The sequence below is a fragment of the Juglans microcarpa x Juglans regia genome, chromosome 8S (genome assembly GCF_004785595.1).
Source record: "Juglans microcarpa x Juglans regia isolate MS1-56 chromosome 8S, Jm3101_v1.0, whole genome shotgun sequence".
Lineage (NCBI taxonomy): Eukaryota > Viridiplantae > Streptophyta > Magnoliopsida > Fagales > Juglandaceae > Juglans > Juglans microcarpa x Juglans regia.
In genome coordinates, this window is record NC_054609.1 from 6,772,472 (window position 1) to 6,789,672 (window position 17,201).

General features: G+C 36.9%; 1 pseudogene; it reads right to left on the reverse strand.

Annotated features, from left to right (window-relative positions):
• Positions 1-1,541: 1,541 nt before the first annotated feature.
• Positions 1,542-13,190, reverse strand: LOC121244178 (annotated as a pseudogene).
• Between the last annotated feature and the right edge of the window lie 4,011 nt (positions 13,191-17,201).

Sequence of the window (17,201 nt, forward strand, 5' to 3'; positions counted from 1 at the left end):
CATCCCGTGAGGATGTAGGCACTTCTACATCATCTACTGGCCGGGGATGTGAGCCAGCATCAGCCAGAGATGCAGGCCAGTCAGAGGCTGAGGATACTGGCGTCGAGGCTCGGGATGATGACCGAGACGAGGATTTCTACATCCTCACCGGGAGGGATCGCATGCAGATCGAGCGGAAGAACGCCTTCAACCAGAACCATCTACTGCATTTCTTCCGCATGTTGCACCTTATTGTTGCAACAAATGTCGATCTTGTGGCTCATAAAACCACATTTAGTCAGCTTCAGGCACAATTTTTTATACGAGTGGCACGTGGAGATCCTATAGATTTGCCATTGCACATCTTTCAGAGGATCCGTTACGAGGCGAGCATAGTCTCCATGGATAATCTCCCATATGGTGTCCTCATAAGCCGACTATTACTTGCACGGGGAGTGCCGACCCAGCCAGAGGAGCGGGTCAAAGATCAGATGAGCCCCCTCGACATAACCACGCATCGACGTAGCATTGGACAGGCGAGGGGACGTCAGCCACCCCCTGTAGAGGATCTAGTTCCTCCAACGCAGCCTGAGCCAGGTCATGTCGGGAGTAGTAGTCAGCATACGCCGAGTACATCTGCAGGAGATATGCGGCCTGCTTGGGTTGATGCGGTCATCTCACAGCTGACTGCGCATATCGATCATAAGATCGATCGATCGCTCGAGGCTATATCGGCGTCTGTTGCCGAACTCACCCATCGTGTAACTATCCTCAACGACAAGGTTGATACCTTGACTGAGGAGGTACGGAGTTCGACTTTTGCGGATAACGTTATCATCTGACTGTTGTTTACTACATTCTATCAAATTTTGTATTTTATTTTTAATATTTGTAACGAAAAATATTATTGAATATTTCTATCGTTTTTTAATTTCAATTTTTAATCTTCTTTGATGTTATATTTTTCAACTTTAATACTAAATCATTGCATTTCAAATATATATAAATCAATAATATATATTTATATATTACAAAGTGTGTATATATAAATATATACAATTCAATTTTTTAGACTTGTTCACAAATTATGCACAATAAAAACCACATAATTTTTAAATTAAAGTCATTTAATTTAAATTTACAATGAACGTTCGAATATTATTAGTTAACGTTCGAACATTGGTGCAAACATTTTACGTTCGAACGTAAAATTAATAACATTCGAACGGTTGCGCCAAAACATTTTACGTTCAAACGTAAACAGATATAAAGTTCGAACGTATATGTAACGTTCGAACGCATATTTCCCATACGTTGGAACGTAAAAAAATCTCATTTTATCTTTAATGACGGTTTCCAGAAACTGTCACAGAAAATGCCTTTTAGTGACGGTCTAGGGACTGTCACAATTTCCTAACCGTCACTAAAAAGCAATTGTGTTGTAGTGAGGAAAACGAGCAAAGCTACAAAGTTACCAAGCTGGTAGGGTTTTCCGTGGAAGAAACCCTTCCGGAATTTGCAGCAAATTAAGCTAACATCGAAGCCCCTATCTGATAAAAAATTCAAGTGAATTCTTCGGTTTGGCTACTCTCTGTTCCGCTGATATTAGGGCTACGATCTTGCTTTGAAATGACGAATTCTTCAATAATCCTCACAGTGGCTAAGGGGTCCAGAGACGGATCAGCAGCCCTCCATTGGCTGGGAAACTGTCTGCGGTGACTCAACTCCTCTGGGGTTCGTGACTCCTCCTCCCTTTTATTAGGATCCTCCTGCCATTCCTCTGGTACCTACATATCAACAGTGAGGAATTTAAAGACTAGTTCAGGCTTGCCAATAATGTTCATATATGCACATCGGTCATTCTCTATATAAGTTCAAACTCAATGTGCTAATAAATATAATATAAGAAATACTGAGATTATAAATATTGGATAAAGAAAATACAACAACAAAGTGAAGTAATATGGTTTTCTTTCTTTACCTTATCAACTGCAAGGGTGAAGACTTTAAGATCACCATTTGATTGAATGTGAAATCGGGTGAAAGCCTTGTAATCAGCAATCCTAAGAGAAGAGAAGGCTTCATCATAGTGTAAGTTAAACCAGTTGATGCAGATGTACAAGTAGCTTCCAAACACCAAGGAAACTGTTTGAGTCGAAAAGATCCAGAAATAAAGGAACACAGAAAAATAATAAACGATGGCACCCCGTCGAGATAGAGATTCCATCCCTCTCTCACATATGTTGCTCCGAGTGACTGCCATGAGCTGATGATAAGTTTCAAATCATGAATGGATCATAATTAGTATAAAAGAAGAGAAAGCTGCATCAATTCGTGGAATAGGAGAGAGTACTTTTTCTTACCTCAGGCACGTCAAATGCAGACATGAGATACTTGATACATGCAGGATAAAGGCCAAATGTCCACTGTTCTAAAAAAGCTCGAGCAACATTTGGGAGTGGAATGTACCTACTTTCTACTGATTGGTACCATTGATAGAGAGAGTGATAACCTGATAATTAAACATATGAAACAGTAATGAGTCTTTTCTTTTTTTTTTTCTTTCTCAAACTACTCAATTGAGATAATTATCTCTTTGAAAACCACAAATTGTTACATACATACATACATTCTGTTCCTTTTGAAATACTAAGCAAAAGCTGTCACAAAAGGGATGATAGTTTGTAATTTTTCATTTAAAGAGCGTAGTTTTCAATTACTATTATGTAATAATACAGAAAAAGATCACGAAACTAAGGTAAAATTATCTGAATAAATGTTAGTGTTTTATGCGGTCCATTTTAGAGTTGCTTAGACCCATGAGTTCCTACTTTTACCAACCATATGAAGAAAGAAAAAATGCTGGACGCATATAAAGGAAATCCCACCTGAAGTTGCTAATAATTTATTCCGGACAAGCATTTCAACCGACAATTCCAACACCAACATGATAACTAGAGCTACAATCAGGTGTGTAGAGAAGTGAAAAACCCCAATCGCAATCCTTGTCTTCCATGGCTCTTTGGGGGGTGTAAATGCAATTGTTACCAGCAGAAACAATATTGAACCACCCAGAGACACATAAGAGTGATCCAGCATGTATATAAAAGCATTCAACACCGTACCAAAACAGTTCCTCAAGAAACTGAAAGCTGAATCTGATTGAAAGATGTGGCCAAGCTCACACTAGAGGAAAAAGAAAAAGGGGAAATGTCATATGGATAGAGCTTAAAAAATGCATAGGGTAATTTGATTCAAGCAAGAATTAGAAAGACACATAGATTTAATTAGCATAAAGTTGATTGATTGATAATCAAGGAATAAGAAAATAACACAAATTCACCTGTGGGAACATAGAAAAAACCAATATAAAGTATAGGATGCCACCAATAAATTCAAATCTCCAATTCTGCTTTCGAAAGTTCGAAATATTTCTGAACGCAAGCTGCACGAAATCAATAAGATGTTCTAAGCAGAGAACATACAATAAAATGTGGGTATCAAGAGGAAATGGATCACAAATCAACGAATAAAATAAGAATCTGACAGTACCGATCTTGAGATCTCAAAAGATGGATAAGCCTTTTTAAGCTCATAGGAAACTTCATGAGATTTATTGAAATCACGAAACACATGAGTGGGATGCAAAAATGCTCCACCACAACCATTTACAAGTAGATCTGGTGCATAAGCTGGCTCATCCGACCCACCAGATTTAACAGAGTGGTGCATCTAGTGATGTATGTCCCCAGCAATTCGTAGCTTACACCTTTCCTTAAGAATATTGCACAGCAGGTCTGAAACATTCTTCTCATCAGAATCACTAGCTTTATCGTACCAATTAATAAGCCAATCTGGTTGGTGCGTCATAACAATCACAGTGTCTCCCTCTTCAAACTTGATTACACGTGCACAGGCCAATAAAGAAGTTCAAATCAATTAGCAACATGTTTAGGAGCAATCGACAAGGAATAGTACAAGAGCCTGTTTGATTGCATTATATAGAAGATCAAAACTCTTATGCGGAACTGTTACTTTATGCGAAGACAAAACAATGCATGGATCTCAACAAAGGAAAAAAAGAGCAATGCATGTGCACAAGCAATATTGATTATAAACCATTTTTAACATATATAAAATCGTAAAGAGAAGTTAGATTGATACCATTTCTTGAGCTAGTTTTGAGAAGAATTCGAATTGGTACACATCAATATCATCTTGGAGTGCAAGATCAAGACCAAACACCCACCATCCTTTCGGGAGTTTCAATGCGAAATAACTCTTCCTTTGAGGCATAAACCACCCGCCCAACCAGCTCTTATGGCATATATTCCTCATAAAGGTATGAAGTCCATCAAACCAATCTGTCACGCCGGAACTAGAGATCATTATTAATGCATGCAAGACACGACAACGTTTTAAACAACAACCAACTTCTAAAGCGTTCAATGAAAAAATTAAGACCAACCATGGTTTCCGGGAATAAGAAAACATTGAGGCCCTTCATATGTCACTTGTCCAGAAGGCCCCGAACGCTTGTTAACGGCCATACGGGCTGTCTTAGCCCATGATGGCGGCTGAAAAGCATCTTTAAAAGGATCAAAGAGGCGCCTTTGATATGTGATTTGTGACGGGTTAGGATACCTATATAATTCAACGGCAAAAATATATCCAACTAGATAAACAAATTATCAAAAGCTGTTTAAACAACATATAAAACAATTAGAATTGCGTTCCAGATTTCAAATCTTGTCATATCAACAGTGTGAAATATGTGTTCTCCATACTAGCTTGCAAATATAATTTTTTTTAGTGGACCACCACAAAAATGTCTTACGCAATATCTCCTCCAATGAGTAGTAAGTCCCCGCGCTTAAGATCCCTGGGAGTAATGCTAGGCTGAGCAAGTAGTCGTGCCACTGTATAAGTTGAGTTCCCGCCCTCGCCAGTGTCAGCCATGAAGTCAAACCATAGTTCTTCCTTTCCGCTATAAACATCAAACAAAAAATCTTCATGTGGAACTCCATCTTGAATGTTCCTTCCATTTGTTGACACAGCTTCAACCACGCTTGTAGCTGCCTAAAGATTGGAAAAGGGTAAGATAATAAATATATATATCATCTACATTATATATTGCAGCATATATTTAAAATGATTTTTCCAACAAAATCTAAAAGCGCTCATTGCCACAACAAAATTAAAAAGGGTTGACGATTTAATTTCATTTGATTTGACAGAAGAGAGAGGTCTTGTTTTATTAATAAGACTAATTTAAGATCATTTCGCTCATCAGGGGCTGAAATTGATTGCTAATCAATATAATAATATAGGAGAAATTTCCCTCAAATTCTTATCCGAAATTGATGGCCTCATGTGAAGAGACATAGACACACAAGTGAACCTACAACATTTATTACTATCCGTAGAGATTTTCTGAGCAAAATTAAGGGTTGGTTTGGATTCAGTATAAAATGAGATAGTTTTAGATGAAAAATAAAAATTGAGAAAAATATTATTTTTTAATATTATTTTTATTTTAAAATTTGAAAAAATTAAATTGAGATTTAAAAAAGTTGAATTATTTATTATATTTTGTATAGAAATTTGTAAAAATTGTGATGATGAAATAAAATATTTTATGAATCTAAATGGAGTCTTAATGTTTCATAAATGGTGAGGCCCTCGCTTGAGGCCCTCAATTTTGGTTAAGAATTTAAAGGAAACTCGATCCCAGTGTATGTATATTGGTGAATGTAACACGTGCAAGAATAAATGGGACCATACCTGCAATATGCGCATGTCAAAGCGACCTAGAAAGACATTTACTGATACAATAATGTCAAAAACAGTCTTGTATAAATCAACTGATGTTCTGCAAAACAGCCATCACCAATACATAACAACCTACTCAAAATCTCTATTAGGGAAATATGGCAAAAGACAGAGAACAATAAAGACCATATATAGCAGACATACCCTGAATACCAAGGAACCATATCTGAAAATTTAGGCTTCGTTTGTTCATTCTTTCCCTTCTTCTCCTCACATTCTTCGCTTGACCTGGCCAAAGGCGCAAAAGAACTTTAAATATTTCTAATAAGGAAACACATGGAAATAGGATGTGGCGTAAAGCTAGACTTTAAACCAATAGGAGGCTGACACGTTACTCTTTCATTGTTGTTCAACAACATGTTAAACGCATGGATTCCCACCCCCAAATTTGATATAGGACACAGTAAGCCCATTGTCCTGGAGCCAATTTCTCTTTCATTCCTGCACATCGAATTCATAAGACTATTTTGGGTTAGAGAACAGGAACACTTCTCCACCATTTCCTCCAACATAACACAAGCTTCAATAATTTCTCCTCTGCCAACTCATGTGTACCTTCTAGCATGATCCTATATGTCCGAAAGTTGAACTCAACATCCTTCCTTCTTTTCCATCTCCTTCACAAGCTTCCTCATCCTACTGAACTCTCCAACCTCACACAACGCATCCATTATTGTATTATAAGTAATCACATTGGGTTCGCAACCCAACTCCTCCATTGAAGCAGTCATCTTAATAGCAGCTTATGCATTGTACGTTCTGCTTACACAGACCTTATATACACATATATATATTGTAAGTCAACACATTAGGAAGCCAGCACAAGCAATTCATCAAACAACTCATCTATCCTCCTCCCCTTCAACAACAAAGCCGTGTAACCATAGCATAACAAACAATGTCGTGCTTAATTACTCGTACTTTCATCTCCTTTTTTTATGATATTTATCATCTCTTTGGATACAAATGGAGACAAGTACCTCATGGAGATGGTGGAACCGGTGGGTTGGGTGGTGACAGCAAAGTTGGGTTTTGGGGAGGATTTGGTGAGTGCGGAGGAAGGTAGAGGGGAATGGCCATGAGAGAATGCAGATGGAGATGGTGTCATTCATGGCTGGTCCTCTAATTTTGTCTGACTCAAAACCTCAAGAGCACCCAATCCTTTCCTACCCTTCCCTAACATAACTCATTCAAGTTAGAATAATCCATTAATCCACGAGAAAACCACAATTTAATATCCACAAAAAATCCATATTATTGAGCAAGCTGCACTGACTTCCACTTCGAAGACCATCTCCGCTGCTTCACCAAACGGCATCACCACCTCAACTACTGATCATCACTGTCCTACCATGTCATCTCCTATTCTAGAACCTTGTGGAATAACTTAGAATAGGCTTGGTACGTGCTCTCTTATCTTCTTAATGGCCTTAATTCTGAATGAGTCCTTCGTTGTTTCAGTTACTACGCGACCCACTGCCATTAACTTAGCCGAACTGTTCAATCTCCTCCTCACCTTTGAAAGACGTCTTTCCCTTACCTTTATACAACAAGGCCTTCTCCCAAATTCTTCTGTTCAGGTTACTACCATGCTTTCTCCTCAAAATATTATTCGTGGTGGTTGCGGTGGCCATAGCGGTGGTCGAAACAATAACCATGGTGGTCGCTTTCGTGGTGGCCGATTCTTTTCATTTCCTCAATCTTCATCACCACACTCTAACAAGCCAACTTGCCAAGTTTGCAACAAAGTGAGTCATGTAGCACTGCAGTGCTACCATCGTTTTGATCAAGCTTACCAGTTTGAGCCTCCACGTTCTCTCTCTACTCATTATACCAACTCAAAGTCCCTCTCTGATCATCAATGGTATCCTGAGTCTGCGGCCACAAACCATTTCACGTCTAGTCTAACCTTCAAAATTTAAATCTCTCTATTGAACCATACTCTGGCCCCAAACAAATCCATGTAGGCGATGACACTGGGCTTCCAATTACTCACATCGATGACTCTCAACTCTCCACTTCATGTTCTAATTTTTTGCTTCGTAAATTACTTTATGTTCCACATATAACCAAGAATCTCGTTTTAGTTCAACAATTTTGCGGTGATAATTTTGTCTTCTTCGAATTTCATGCTTCTAATTTCTTTGTGAAGAACAAACGAACTGGAACTCTTCTACTCCAAGGACCAACCCATAAAGGCCTATCTTTTTCCTCCTCCAATTCAGTCACAATCTGCTCCTGCTGCTCTCATTGGTGAAAAGACTATTATATATATATATCTCAATGGCATCACCGTCTTGGACATCCAACACTTTGGCTTGTCTCTCAAATTCTGCGTACCAAGTGCTTGCCGTTTATTCCCTCTTAACCAGATTTTTTTTTTTGTTCAACTTGTCCTGTTGCCGAGTGTCAACAACTTCCTTTTAAATCCTCTGTTAATCAGTCCTTAGGACCCTTGCATTTAATTTTCGTAGATCTTTAGGGTCCATCTCCTTATATATTTAGAGATGGTTTCCGTTATTATATTTCCTTTGTTGATGATTATAATCACTACACTTGGTTTTGTCCTCTTGCCTCCAAAGGAGACGCTACTTCTATTTTTCTTCTTTTTCAATCTCATGTTGAACGTTTATTCAATATCAAGATTAAAAATATTCAAAGTGATTGGGGTAGGAAATTTCGACCCCTCACTCGTGTTATCAATTCTCAAGGAATTTCACATCGTCTCTCTTGTCCACATACCCACCAACAAAATGGTGTGATTGAGAGAAAACACTGTCACATTGTTGAAACAGATCTTGTTCTTTTAGCAACTGCATCTCTTCCCTACAAATTTTGGGCCAATGCTTTCCACACAGCAGCATACCTAATCAATTTTCTTCCATCTCCCTCTCTTCAAAACAAATCTCCTTATTTTCTTCTTTACAAAAAAGATCTTGATTACTCATTTCTTAAAATTTTTGGATCCGAGTGTTGGCCCAATCTTCGGCCTTACAATAGAAATAAACAATTTTCGTTCATCCTCTTGTCTTTTCCTTGGATACAGTCCTATTCATAAAGGTTATAAGTGTCTCCATCTTCCCTCAAATAGGTTATATATTTTTCGTGACGTCAATTTTAATGAAAACTCTTTTCCTTATTCCACTTTTTCACCATCAAGCTCTACTTCCACTCAACCCACTCAATCTACTCACACCATCCTACCCATCTCTCCATCCCCCATCTTGGGCCCCCTACCTCAAACCCATTGCATAGCCCATCTTCTGCTTCCAGCCCACCCCTCACACACGACCCATCCTCCCCTTCTTCATCCTCTTCTTCTGATGTATCCGTATCTCGATCCTTCCCCCTGCATCTTCCTCCTTCCAATTCCACTTCTAACCCACCATCAGTTCCACCAAGATCCACTATTATCACTCGGTCCAAATCCAATTCATCCCTTCCCAAACATTTTTCTAATGGCCATATTCTCTACCCTCCACCACGTCACTGCCCCACTTCCACCATTGAAGTTCCTAAAGAACCCAACTCTTATTTTGTTGCCTCCTGCTTCGCTGAATGATATGATGCCATGACAAATGCATTTTAGGCTCTTCTTCAAAGTCACACATGGACACTTGTTCCCTTTTCCCCTTCTTCTAACATTGTTGGTTGCAAGTGGGTCTTCTTCACAAAGCACCTTGCCAACAGCACAATCGAAAGGCGTAAAGCACACCTCATTGCAAAGGGCTTTCATCAACAAGAGGGTCTAGATTACTCCTAGACCTTTAGTCCAATAGTCAAGCCCCCATGATTCGGTTAGTCCTCTCCCTTGCTAACTCTCATGGTTGACCTCTTCGTCAACTTGATATCCAGAACGCTTTCCTTCACAGTGATCTCAATGAAACTGTCTATATGTCTCAACCGATTGGCTTTATGAGTATGGCTTATGGCTTCAAGCAAGCTCCTCGTGCATAGTTCACCTAGATCAGTTCTCAACTTTGTGAGTATGGTTTCCTTCCCTCTAAAGCTGATCCCTCCTTGTTCATTTATTCCTCCAATTCTGTTATGGTCTATGTCATTGTGTATGTGGATGACATTATTCTCATCAACTCCCATGTCTCTCAAATTGATCATCTCATTAGTTTCCTTGGATCTATGTTTCTCATCAAAGACTTGGGAAAATTATCTTTTTTCTAGGCATTGAAATCTCTTATTTACCAGATGGCATTCTTCTCTCCCAACGAAAATATATTCGCGACATGATTCTCTCCAAAACTAACATGTTATTTGCCAAATGAGTTACATCTCTAATGGTAGCTTCTACTCGACTTTCCCTCTCAGACACTCCTTCATTCATTGATCTAACTCTCTATCGAAGTGTAGTAAGTGTCTCCGGTACTTATCTTTAACATGACTTGACCTTGCCTTTGCCATTAATAAAATTTGACAATTCATGCACAATCCCAAAAAATCCCATTGGCAAGCTGTGAAGCGTCTACTAGATACCTCAAACAAACCTTAAATTTTGGTCTATTCATTCATAAATCATCTTCTCCTCAACTCCAAGCCCTTTCGGATGCCGATTGGGCAAGTTGTCCCAATGACCGCCACTCTACCGGTAGCTTTTATATCTTTCTTGGTAAGAATCTAGTCTCATAGAGCTCTCGCAAGCAACGAACTGTTGCTCGCTCTAGCATCAAGGCAGACTATAAGGCTCTTGCCAACACCACAAGTGAGTTACTTTGGATTCCGTCCCTTCTCAAAGAATTATGTATAATCCTTCCTAAACCTCCTCTTCTTTGGTGCGACAACCTTGGTGCTACCTACCTATCCGTGAATCCAGTCCTCCATTCACGCAAGAAACACATGGAAATTGATTTCCATTTCGTGCGTGACAGGGTCACTACCAAAGCTCTTCAAGTTGCATTTCTTCCCTCAAAGGGCCAATTGGCCGACATCCTTACCAAGCCCTTAGTTTCCTCTTGTTTTCATTCAATAAGAACGAGCCTCACTATATTAATTGACACACTGTTAGGCTCACGGGGGCGTATTGAGCAAGTTGCGCTGCCTTTCACTTCGAAGACCATCTCAGTTACTTCACCAAATGGCATCACCATCTCAGTTGCTGATCACCACTGTCCTACAACGTCAACTCCTGTTCTAGAACCTTGTGGAATAACTTAGAATAGACTTGGTACGTGCTCTCTTGGCACGTTTGTATTATTCTGGCAAACACCATAACCAACTCTGCTATAATGAGTAGCAGTGCACACCAACTGCTTGTAAAAATGTCAGAGTTTATCAGGACCCTTCTTGTATAAAATACGACATGTACACAGTGAAATTCAATCAATGAGGATTACATTTTATTTTCCTCATCTTCAATATTCTAACACATATCCTCAAACATATGTAGGATATGAAAATCTTATTATGAATTGATCAGGTGTGTAGTAACATGTTATTGAGCAGCAATGGCGTGGGTAAAGCTTTCCACCAGGTTCGGTCCAAAAATGAACATTTCTTATAAAAATGAAATGCAGATAAAAAGATACAAAATACTACTCACCCTGATAACTTCGCCGCTATATAATTAGCAATGTAAAGGCCTATAAATGTTGCCCATAACGAGTACACTGGATAGATTTCGTCCGTTGCAACCTTGGGGGACCCACTCTTATCAAACTGATAAAATAAAAACATTTTTAAAACAAGAGACAATATTATAGGACAAACAAAATACTACAAAATAAATACTAATAGGTGATGTTAGTTTTATAAGTTATTTAAAAATGTCAAAATCATACTTGTGTAAAATGTAATTATATAAGAGAGATGGTATTTATAATCTTAGAGTGTGCAAGTCTCGTGCACTCCCATTAAAAAAAATAAATGTAAGATTTATTTAAAAAATTATTTTTTTAATAATAAATTTTAATTTCTTATAAAAAAATGTATAATACTTACACACTATAATTACACAGTACTCTAAAACTATATCTAACATTACGTACTCATTGTAGAAAGAGGGTCGTATGTCACAATATGGCAATATCACACTGACCTTGCCATAAATAACGTATATTGTCCCGTAATTGTCCAATGTAGCAAAAAGGGGAGAATTTGAGTAACTCGGAGACTCAACCCGGGGAGCAGTACTAGTTAGCCAATATGAGCAGACTTGTTCTTTCAAGTTTCTTGGTTCCAGCGGTCTCTCATCTCTACATTCACTTAGGAAAAAACAGCAGGCTATACCGACAACCTTCAAAGCATGAAAAATCAGGGGAAAAATTATCCTATATATATATATATATATAGATACACATATATGGAGGTATATACGTACAAAACCGCCGTACTGATCAGTATATATACAGTACTTACAGCAGAAAGTTGGAGAATGATCCGTATGCCTGGCCACTTTCGAATCTCAGTACGTGAAAAGATGTAGCAAAAGCCATCAAAAATAGAGTGGAAGACGAGAAGACACAGAATAGAAGAGGCAAAAGTTGTCAAAAATAATGACAGATTCATTCTCATAAATACTACGATCCACTGTGTACTAGGATAATGATACACAGCTGCCACAAAAAGCCAGGAGAAATACCTGCAACAAATAATGATATTAACTCCTAGTTCAACCATTACATATCCTCTCACGAATATGCGTAATAAGGCTGTGAGTTCTAACCCACAACTATCTCCTAATTTCTTCATTGAAATAAAAAGGAAGAAGTCGTGAATATAATCATCGTGGATGGGTGATTCATACGTGCTGTATAAAAAAATTATAAAAGTAAATTCACAAAGTAATATGTCGATCTTGATGTAGCATATTAAATTGTAAAATTACTTTATTATAAAGTAGATCTAATATCGTGCGAATTTATTTTTATGAAATCTCTTTATAACTGTAGAACAGAAAATGTACGTCCAATTAATGAAAGTATATATGCGCCCGTGGTTTTATGATCTGCATATCCTATACGTACGTACTTGGGATTGATTTTGAATTAGAGATAAAACGCGCTATGCATGACTTAAATAGATTTACACGTATGTAGGTATGTATGAGACATTTTACATTTCCTCTAGCACTTGCGGGAATGAAGTAGTAGTACTGAAAACACAATAATTATCACAAGATTCAGAGTAGTAATTAGTATTTAGTACCACTTATTGAAATTGGAATAGCTCGGTTCCCCTATCAATGTCTGGCGGAAGAAATAGAAGAATCCAATCAAACAGGCATGCATAGACCACCACACGATGTCTTTGTCATGATCGTTAAGGGCACTCATAATCTCGAAAGGGATAAAGAAGAGGCAACTCAGAAATGCAACGACTACTGCATGATGTGAAAGCTCAGGTTGGTATGGGTATGTATCCGTTGCCATTTCAGACGTTGATCGATCTTAATTGGTTTTCAAGGCTAGTTTGTAAATAACCAGTCCAAAAACTTTAGATCATCTCCATCATCAAGAAGATCAGGGCTTCCATTAAATTGCTTCTTAGAACCTGCTTGATCGATTGAAATCTTGAACCAGCTGATGTTTCAAGTGAGTACAGGCCGTCCGAAAGCATCCGAATTCTGTAAAGGAGGAGTAGCGTATTAAGTATTTCTATGAATATCATGTATGGTACTAAGTAAAAACCATAAGGTCTTGTTTGTTTTTACAACAACTCTCAATTCATCTCATTTTATCTTATTTAATCATTATAATTTTTTTAAATTTTTACATAAAATAAAATAAACAATTCAAATATTTTAAATCTCAAAATAAAAATAATATTAAAAATATATATTTTAACAATATTTTAATTAATTTTTAACTTTAATCTCAATTCAACTCATTCTAAAAAAAAACGAAGCCCAAGTCTTAAATCGATATATGGGTTAATTCATTTATTCAAAGGAAACAATAACTGGGACAAAAGATCAATAAACAAATTACTAAATAATTGACGTACGTACGTACTCAAACAAATATATTTCAATTGCAAGTACTGTGAAAAGTTATTAAACAAGAATATATAGTACATTGAGAAATTGATTGAGATGTTAATTACTTGCATCAGCTTGTTCCTGATCACGAAAACCCTTTGACTCGAACTCAGGATTTTTGTTCAAAAACCATGTGAAATAAGTAAAATAAAATTTTAAAGAAACTTCTATCATTTCTGAATAAATGTTATGTATAGTAAAAGAACCTATTTAGGAAAATAGACTAAAGTAATATTCATGTACTACATCAACCGTTCCTTTGGAAAAAGATATTAAATGCAATCAAACAGAAAAACAGAACCAGAAATAAGTTCATGAGATAGAGAGAAGAGAGGTACCTGCAGCTAGGTGGTATCTGGGCGAGCGAGGAAATTAGAAGTTGATCGATCGAGCTGGATCAAGTCATGATAATAAAGAAAAGAAAATTAGAGCCACGAGCGCAAGGATTCCTGATCATTCAGATAAAAGCTGGGAGCTACGCATAATAAAATATGCATTCTTTTTCTATATGGAAAAAATGCTCGCATGATTAATGAAATCATCATCACACGAAAGAAAAGAAACCAGAAATTCATGCGGGAACAGTAGTACTAGGAAAGCGTTGCTCAGTTCAAGAAAAACAAACAGACAGACTCGAAGTTTCAAAAAAACACTTTGGTAGAGAGAACATCAGAAAGGTACGTACACTTGGTAGCCAAGCGAACACAAAGAATAATGGAGATCGAACAATGTCAAGGAGGAGACTATATATATATATATATGTATTCATACGCGCGAAGAACTTAACAACGTGCATGAGATAATGAGGGAATAAAAAAGAACTGTTTCTCTCTCCCTCCCGACCATATTTCAAAGCATTGACTTTATTTCTGGGACTGGGAGCAACACATGCATGCCATGCCATGCCACCGAGTGACGAACCTTGCACATGCAATGCCAAATACGAGGAAGTAGCAGCAAGGTTGGCATAATTCATCGGCATATTCCAATCGTGTTTGTGTCTGAAACTGGACTAGTTACGCGTTGAAGACTATAAGCTGCAGCGGAAGGAAGGCTTCTTTTGTTTCATATAATATATATATATATATATATATATATATATATATATATTGTCTCCTGTATCATAAAAGCGTATATCCTCGTATAAGATAAACAGTAATTAATAGTGTTTTCTTTGGATACCTTTTATTTCGCATATATCCCTATGTAACTAACTATTATTACAATTGTGCCTCTTTAAGTCTTCAGTTTTATAAAAAAGTACATAAATAGCTTACTATAATTACAAAAATTGCCATTAAAAATCCTTTGTTGTGTAGTATCTTTCAAGAGTAATTCTATATACAACCGTAAAGTATGTAAACGTCGCGTAATCGCTTTGAAAAAGAATAGGGTCTACTATTAAAAAATTAATTTTTTTCATTTGGGCCCTATGTTTTATTCACTTTTTTCAAAACGATTATGCGACGGTTGTATAATTCACAGTTGAAAATATATTTTCTCATTTTCTAAAGGTTTTGAACTCTTTTAGTGTATTGACAAAAATGATCCTAACTTTTTTAGATAGGTTGGCGTGCGTGCAATATGACATAGTCACATAAACTCATACTTATATATATATTAGGCAGGCATAATTGGTTTTGAAAAATGTTAGTCTTCCTGCTGCCTCCCTCTGGAATTTTTTTTATATTTATTTTTATTTGGTAATTAAAGAAATATATTTTATGATGTTGTCTATTTTTAAAAAATATATATTGAAAAATGTTAAAAAAATGCATGTGAAAAAAAGAAAAACAAAACACATGAAATACACTAGCGGGAGCCCTCGACAAAGCAGCGGTGGCTGTAGAGCCACACTTTTTTTTTAAAAAAAAATTGCAGCCAATAAAAAAACAAAAAAAAATAAAAAACAAAAAACACATGAAATATACTAGCGGAAGCCGTCAACAAAGCAACGGTGGCTATAGAGCCACTCTTTTTTTTTTTTTTTTTAAATTGTAGCCAGTGAATAGTATGTCTTGTTAGGAATAACGCTGACTATGTTATCATATATATATTTACAGAAAAGAGTCCAAATGAAATTAGAAAAAGCTAGCTAGCTAGCTAGCATATAATTATGTATATCATGTGGTCACGATTAAATCATGCAGCTAGCTAGCTAGCATGCACGTAATTGGTGAGTGAAACCAAATTATTTATTTCATATTGAATTATTACTTGATTTCTATCTTATTTAAGTTTCTTTCCTTTCTACCCTACCCTGTAGATCGCCATTTGCAGCGTTGATTGGTTTGTTAATTTGACCTATACTACACGACTCACTAATCTTATTTCTATCTGACTCTTTTATTGAACAAACAAATTTGGATTCGTCGACTTTTAGTTACTACATACCATATGACATTATACGCATGCTGCCATGCATTTATTGGACAACTATATTTGATTGTAATTTCAACATACATTATTATTATGTTGCTTATAAACTTGATAATATTTATGTAAAAAATTGTGTTTATAAACTTGGTGATTTTAAATATGCACTCTCATAAATTTGTCAATTGGATGGTGATTTTATATATTAACTCATTTATATAAATAATGATTTTTTAATTAGTTGTTGTTCAGAATATACTTTTAAAGAGTTTTTATTTAATTAATAAATTATTACTATTGTATATTTTTATAAAGAGAATTTATTTTTATATAAATTTTTTTTCTCTTTAACAGGACGCTACGTATAACGAACATACGTGCCTTGCACGTAGCCTCCTTACTAATATTTAGGCCTGTGCATAAAAAGCCTTAAACCGATCCGTCCGTAAGACCCGTTATTTACCCGTCCGACAAAAGTCGGATTCATCGGGTTAAACGTAACAACGGGTTGACAACGTATTATATCGGTCGAAACCGAAGAAACCGCAAGATTTGCTACTATTTTTTTTCTTTTTTACAAAATCAGCATAAATCCTCCCTCCATCAATCACTTCCTTTATTCCATAAACGACACGCAACTTGCACTCATTTTTACCGCCATTAATGCTTTGCAATGGTTTTTAATGCCTTCCCTCCTTTGTTCAATTTCCCATAATGCATTTGGTGGAAGAGGCCACGTGTCTGTCAAGCTTTACTCTATCTCTCCCCTGCTTCACACGTTGTAGACAGAGAAGATACTAAAGGTTACATAGGTAGCTATTAATGCCCTTACAGCTCTTAGCTGTTCACTTCCTCCATTCATTTTTGTGGAGCAGGCTTTAGGGTTTTTTACAGTGAAGCAAAGAAAACTCAGATTCTGATCTGATCTTAGAAACCGATTGGGGATGGTGAGGCTTCAGTACCGGCCTCATAAAGGAGGAGGAGGAGCACTGGCTCGGCTTTTGGTGCTACTCTTTCTGGTGTTCTT